This window comes from Thunnus albacares, chromosome 16, assembly GCF_914725855.1.
Source record: "Thunnus albacares chromosome 16, fThuAlb1.1, whole genome shotgun sequence".
NCBI lineage: Eukaryota > Metazoa > Chordata > Actinopteri > Scombriformes > Scombridae > Thunnus > Thunnus albacares.
In genome coordinates, this window is record NC_058121.1 from 15,638,743 (window position 1) to 15,646,668 (window position 7,926).

A 7,926-nucleotide genomic window follows, 5' to 3' on the forward strand; every position below is an offset into this window, starting at 1 on the left:
TTTTACATATGAAAAAAATCACAATTTGATATTATTTGCACTATTAATGCTGCTTAATATTATAGTGCAAATAATATTCAATACATTATTTTGTCCCTATGTCTGCTGTCAGACAGTTAAAGACTTTTCTAGAAGTCACATGATTTTCAGTAAGTGTCATCATCTTCAAGGAGGGCAGCCAACAGTGACGAGTGAAGTGTTTCCCAGTTCTACTGTGTATTCAGGTTTTAATGTTTTGAAATGTAAAAATGATGGTGACAGCAATAGAAAGGCTTTATAAACATTTAGATACATTTTAAATGTTAATTGATAAATGCATGAAAGCATTCACTATGAGGAATAATTAAAGATATTCTTCACATGGGGAAAGTAATGGTTAATAAATGCCATTTTTGCATCACTATGCATCTAAGGTCAAGATTTTGAGAAGGAAAGCAGCATTTTAAGGTGTTCAGCACAAAAATCCACATGTAAATGAATCAAAAGGATATTTAACATTTTTACAAAAATGTATGGGATCACTTTTACAAAGACCAAAACCAAAAGGGGATGACTTATATATTATGACAAATAAGGGGGAGATAAATTAATTTCTCCTTCTAACTTCCTCATTCCTCTTCTCCTCTTGTCATTTCCCAGAAAGAAACATGATTTGAGAACAAGGAAGAACACTTGTGTATGAAGAACCATTAATTCAAAGAGGCTGCACACCATCCCACCATACAGGATAAAAAACATTTTTTCTTTATATATAGATGTCTGATTTTGTGTGATCTCTGTGTGTTTGTGTATTTTCACAAAATTGTGGTCAAGTTTGCAAACTATGAGCCACACGTGGCTCACATTATTGTAGATTTTTGTATTTTATGGTTAAGTGTTACACATTTAAAAGCAAACCACAAGCATCATAGCTACTGGACTGTTATTTTGAGATGCTTTTGAACTTAATTTCAGTGTACAATATCTTTGAGAGGCAGAGCAGTCTCACATCCCCATACTACTTTCAGAATCATGTGGCTAAAAACAAAAGACAGCAATGCTTTTAGTTTTGCTTTCATCAAAATGTATTAGCCATGATTACATGGAAAGAGACAGCCAATCAGAGAGCAAGACAGTCAGGTCAGGCAGGCAGGCGAGCTGATAGGCCATGTGTCCAAACTCCTGGTCCAGTGCAAAGTGGCATACTTAAAAAGAGAAGAGGGTGAAAAGAGAGGCCGAAAGCAAGGATGTGAAGAATGAAAGAAGCCAACAAGAGACAGTCACAGACTCACACTGAGATGACACAACAGCTGATGTCCTTTTGTTTCGTCGTGTGGAGATGAAAACACCAGAGAGCTGACAACAATTCCCTGGACTCAAGTCCAGAATGAATGAACGGACGCAGAGAGGGTGGACAGGAGGAGACAGCAGGAAGTGAGTGATATCAGCTGGGGGAAGAGTATGAGAGAGACGCTTCCTGGGTCACTCAAACACACACGCATGTGCATACATGCGCTTTTGAGGACTTATGCACACAGTGATGCAAGTGAAGCTATCGGTGACATAACCATGATTACACATCTAACTCACACATGTTAGGAGTCCTAAACAGTGCAGAAGGTGTTTTCTGGTTTCCGCTATAATGTCACACATTTAAAAAGTTTTCTCACACACACTACCTGTTTTTTTTCCCACACAGACATGCAAGCTGCAGCAAATCTGCAGAAGTAGGAAAGGTCAGCAAAGGTCAGATTAAGAGTTTGGGAACGTGTGTTAATGGGAAGCACAAAGTAAAACTGAATTTTTTTTTTTTACTGGGAAGCGGTTTGGTGAAAAAGGGGGAACCCTCTCCTTCTTTTATGGTACCTCATGGAGAACTTCGCATTGGAGGAAGTTTGATGCAGGAGGAACAACAGCAAAAGCACTGTCCTGTCATTTTATATGTGTATCACATTGGGTGTATCCTTTCTTGCAATATGCACACACACACACACACACACACACACATGCAGAAACAATACACACACAAGTGCTCACACACCCTATGGCACATGCCCACAAGAAAAAGAGGAAATTCTCTTTCAATGAGGTGAACAATACTTGACATATCTTGACATATTTTTACTACACACTTCCCCTCTTTGTGACAACTTCCTCAGAGTTTTCACTACAAGCGCCACTTACTACTGGATGCTGCATATGAATGAAGAAAGATGCATACACACAGACACACACACACAAACACATACACACACACACAACGAGAAGAGAGTTGTTTTGCAACTAGAAAGAGGAAGGTACTAGTGTCACTCATTCTTTGTGATGCAACAACTCAATGAACACACACACACTCTCACACACACATTTATCCCTGTCTGTTATCCAATCTTGTATGCAAATATTACATATCGCCTGGGTACATTTTCATCCTCAAAAAAACTCTTGTTAGCTCTGGGACAACGAAGCATCTGAAGGGGGGCAAGATGGAGCATGCAAGCAAGAATCCCTCTTTCTCTCTTTCTGAACTGACCCACCCTGCTGTGTACACTCAGTCACCTGCTTCTCCCTGCATCCACCTCACTGGCACATCAGATTTGCATAAACATTTGCCAGTCAAATGAGATGCATGGGAATGTAGGAGTGTAACTTCAGAGAACAAACGCCCCCAGAATTCCCCTAATCTGGGAGACTCCCGATTCACTTCCAAGAAAAAAGTCAGGTGGGATCAGAGGATATCTTGTACTGTCTGAAATGGTTAGACATGATCATATTTGACTTATTGGATTAAGTAAGGCTACACATGTATGTGTCTACTAAATTAATTCAGAGCAAAAACACTGTACTGATGTTCTCAATGTACCTCACCTCAGTCGGCTGCAGGGCGTGTTCCTGAAATAAAAGTGCTGTCACTGTCGTTTGTTTTGCTTGTAGATACACTGCTGATAGAGATGGAAATGATGTCTTTGTGTTCTGCTAATTTCACTGATGCTTGAGGGGTCAAGACCTCACGGCACTTCACAGGCTGTGATTTCACACCCACTTTACCACTGGTGTGACCATGACCCTCATTTTGAAGATATGGTTTTAGAAAGTACTCTGTTTCATGTTTTGCAGGTTGTATGTTGGAGATGTGTTGCTCAGAATCAAACTAAAAGGCACATTAGTTTAATAATTCATGCTACCTTTGGTATTACTGACTTAGAATCAAACAAATTAAGTGAAAACATTCTTGCAACTACCACATCCACACTTGAGAAAATTGTGACATTGATAACCCAAGATGTGTTTATTTGTGTAATTTACCAGTTAAGCCTCTGATTAAAAATATGGCTCCTTTTTTTATAATATAACAATTAAAAAACATACATTAAGTACTTTTTAGCAATGTCAAATCTGCAAACTAAGAGACCAAACAAAAGTTACATGGAAACACACCCTCACTATAAAAAACAAAACAAAAACTCACAACCCTGATGTGAATCAAGCCTCTTTGAATTAACTCAACGACATTTTGATTATTCAGATGTGTGGGTCTGTCCTGTGGCTTCTTTGGTCCTTTAGTTAAAATGCGCTTGAAGATAATTATCCCCTCTAGGCATTAGCCTGGAGGGGGATTATGTGTTCGGTGGTGTATGTCCATGTGTGTATCTGTCTGCAGTTAATCTTGAATACCACTGGACCCATCAGTCTAATATTTTTTATGCACATTTATGACTGTATGCTCAAGGACCTCTCGTGGTGATTCACAATTTTTGGCCTTTGTTGTGGCTCAAAAACTAAGATCCATAGAAATGTTTGGTCTCATCTTGAACTAGAGCATCTGCTGATTAATTCCATACCCGATATGTTATGATCCACTACAGTTAGACACGATACGAGATGAATAAATCATCGTTTTTGTTATCTTTGCCACCATCTTGACTGTACACACATGGTGGAGATCTGCACTCTACTGAGTGCACTCTTCTAGTTTAACTCTATTTTGGGTAATTAAGGATTCTTTAGGATCTTCCACTGGCTCCCCATCAGCCTCATGTTTAACCTTTGTGCCCCCAATGTCTGTCTGTATGCCTTCAGTTCAAAGATGGCCTTGTACATGATGACCAACTGACTTTTGCTGTAGTTTAGGTTCATCCTATCCATGCTGCAAAAGCAAAAAAACACAACTCCACAATGTTTAATTAGAGATAATCCAGGGGAAAACTTTCTGGACTCAAAGATGTCTTTCCCGGTTTAAAACACTAAAACTTGGCCCTACAAACCACAAACAAACATAAAACAGACCCCCCAGATCTAGACAAAATAAACCCTGGCATGCATGGATGAATCCAAAACTGAATGCCTTGTTTACAGCAGCAACAATATTATCGAGCCCGTATAATTGTGACTTTGATAGCAATATGATTTGACTAATGATGCAGAGCTGGTGGAACAGGCCGAGCAGGTTGGACCACACTTGTAATAACAAGATTAGAATACGTGACTTACAGGAAGCTGCTTCTATTCTCTCAGCGGGCCTGAAGAGGAATGGCACAGACCAGTGGAGGATTAGCCTCATGTACAGGGTGAATACATGTGATGAAACACTAAAACACTTATTACAATGAGTCTGAGGATCCATCATAATTTCAAATATTATAGTTTTTCCATGATGGTATCCTTTGCTTGTGTATAGGCAGATTTTTTTTAAAAGTAATTTTTAGGTATTTTTGCCTTTATAGATAGGAGATGATAAGGTCAGCATTATAACCCCCGAGGCCACCATGATGCCACATGTACAGAGTGAAAAGGTTTTTTTTAAAGAATCTTGAATTTGTAACCAACAAGAGAGATTGAGGGTGACTAATAAATGGCAAAAAAAAACACCCAGTTTGACTCATTACCACGAAACAAGGACAGTTACTCATGCAACTCAAAATCAATCTTATCATAAGGAATCACAAATGTGATTTCAACGCTATATTTATTTCTGTAGTAAATTCAAAGATGTCAAGCCATGCAGTGATACTTTTTGGTTGACTCAAACCTAAAAAAACAAACAGCAGAAATTAAATGTGTGGGTTGTGTTTTGTTTTAAAGGTCAGAAGTCGATACAGGGTTAAATCTGAACAACATAAACACAAGTAAAAGACAGGAAATCATACACAGCCCATTTACAAAATATATTTTGGTGAAAGTGAGCCATTAGCTTCCTTCTGGACCTGAATTTGAACCTGAACATCTAGCCAGGCCCTCGGTGCATTCAGGCTGCAGCCACTTGCTTGATAATATGCAGCCAAGACTTTTCTCAGATGGACAGACAACACAGAAAAACCCTAAAATTCCTCATGTACTTTACATATGGCAAAAACTATTGCACCTGCCCACACGTTCCTACACATATTTGCAGTATGCAAATTGCCGAAAGCGGCCAACAAATCTGTACACATTGGCACACATTAACCCCCAAAAAACAAAAAAATCACCACTGCGCACACACTGAAAATATTAATTGCACTGTGAACTCCCTTGTTCACACACACACCAACACACACACAAACACACACACACAGAAAAATGGAGCAGGTGAAATGTGGCAGGTGTGCTTCCACAGTAGCTGGGGGTTGTGTATCATTTGGTCAGAGATACAGAAGCAGGATAGGGGTTCAGAAAGAAAGATAAGAGATCTTAACACACACACTCACAGTAAGAGCTGCAAACAAGTTTTGCTCCGGGATATTGATCATGTGCAGTATTCGTCAGTACATTGTTTGTAGATGTGTGGGTGTTGCATGTCAGCGATCTCAATACTGCATGACAAATTAACCCTTTATTTCCCCTAAGTGCACGCTTTAGTCATTCCACAACACAGAGCACTGCTTGGAAACCACCTGCTGCACAGAGACGCTCAAAAGCAGGGATGTAGTGGAGTGTTAAGCTGCTAGGACCCAATTTACAACCCACTTTAGTCTCTAATCAGGCCATATAACTTATGTAAATGCATTGCTTTTATTAAGCAAATAGATGTTTAAATTGTATAAGAAAAATATTAATGTCTTTTAAGAAGTATTGATTGTTGATGATCAGTGTCTGGAGGTCAGAGGTGACATTTTAGATCATATTTCCCCAAATTCAGCTTATATTTTTCCTTAAATAGCTTCAAAGTTTAATGGAAAAAAAAATAGATTGTTAACCACACTTTCTCACAATATTATATTTAACTTTGTCCTGCTGACACTGCGAACTGAGCATTTTTTTTGGTGTGGACTTGAGACTGAAGTGAAGAGATAAATCACTGGTATGTGCTCAAGCTATGTATTGTATTTATTTAATCAGGTAGTCTCATTGAGCTCAAGATCTCTTTTTGAAGAGATACATGAGAACAAGAAACATCTATAGCCACACAACCAGCATTCATGTAAAACCAGACAAATTAAAAGAGCCATAAAAAACATCAGATTTCTCATGAGTTATTTTGAGGGCAGTGTGCAGTTCATTTGAATGTTTTTAAAGTGCATTGTACATGAAACCAGTTCTGCTCAGATCAGTGCATCCATATGGAATATTTAAGGTTAAATTATTGGATCGTGTACTGTAGCAACAAGTACACGTTTTCTAGAATTGAAAATAGAAAGAGCGATCTGATCCGTACTTTGAGATGTACAGTATGAACTGTACGTAAGTAAGTGGGTGTGAATTTGGGGCACAGGGAGAGAGAGTGAGAAATCCTTCTCATAATTGTATCTCACATGTTTTTACTTCTTCTTTCTGCTGAAGTACAGTACGGGGGTGGGGGGTGGGGTGGGGGGGGCTGGACAGAATAACAGAGACACAAGCACCACAGTTGTAGTGCAGTGCTGTCAGACCGTAAGGCCTGCTTGTTGTTCAGAGAAAGAAAGACACGCACGAAAGCAAGTAAAAAAAAAAAAACACAGATAATGCGGAGAGATGACAAAAGCCTGGAATGAGGATACTGAGGATACTGACTAACAACGGGAGACAATTAACCCGTTCAGTGCCGAGCACAGTCGCCAGACAGACAAAGTGAGACAGACACAGCATATGAACACCACAAGTTTCATTTTTCACTTTCTGCATACTCTGTCTTTATGCTTCAGGCCAAGGGGGGCTGTCAGAGTTCACTTGACATTTTCAGCTCAAGGGAAACGTGACCACCTTTGCTTTGTTTTCTTTTAGAAATTAAAGGTGTAGTCCATGTAATTCTGCATTTTGATTTAAAAAAAAAAAAAAAGTACACCTTTTTCAGGTTTGCACTTAGGGATGTATCGCTATTGGCGCGGTGGGCTGATGGAGTAAGTGTTTTCACAGAGGGAGTGGTTGGATGACTGTCATTTAGGGGGCAAAAGAGGGGGCTCTGTTTGCAGTGTCAATATTTACAGTGACACATGCTGGATGACTACTGACTGACTGAGGTGGATTGTGTGTGTGGGTGTGTGTGTAGAGAAAGAGAAAGAGACAGAATTATCAGTGTGAATGGATGTCATATGTCGCGCTTTGATGAAAAGATTCGAGGCTTCGGTTTTATCTTGTTTGGAGTGACCCTGTGTATCCTGGGCACTAGACAAGTTTAGGTTGTAGCATTTGAAACATGCCTCCGCTAACTCTGCTCCCAACAAGATAAAGTTTAGAAAAGTCAACCACGACAGTGTAATGTGATTTAATAGGTGACCAATCACAAGCATAGCAGCATCTGTCACAATTTACAAGGCTCATTTGCATTGCAAACCAGAGACATGCAAATGAGGGAAACACAGGCTGTATCTGTATTACTTCTCTGCTCTCTACTATCTTTCACCCTATGTGTTTTCCCACTTCACCCTGTATGCAGTGTCTCTATTCTTCGACTTTTCTGTTAAGAAACTTCTCGTGTCATCATTGACACAGTGTAATTACGAGTATGCATGTTCTGCTTGGTACAGTGTCAGTGTACAGCTAAACTTAGGAACA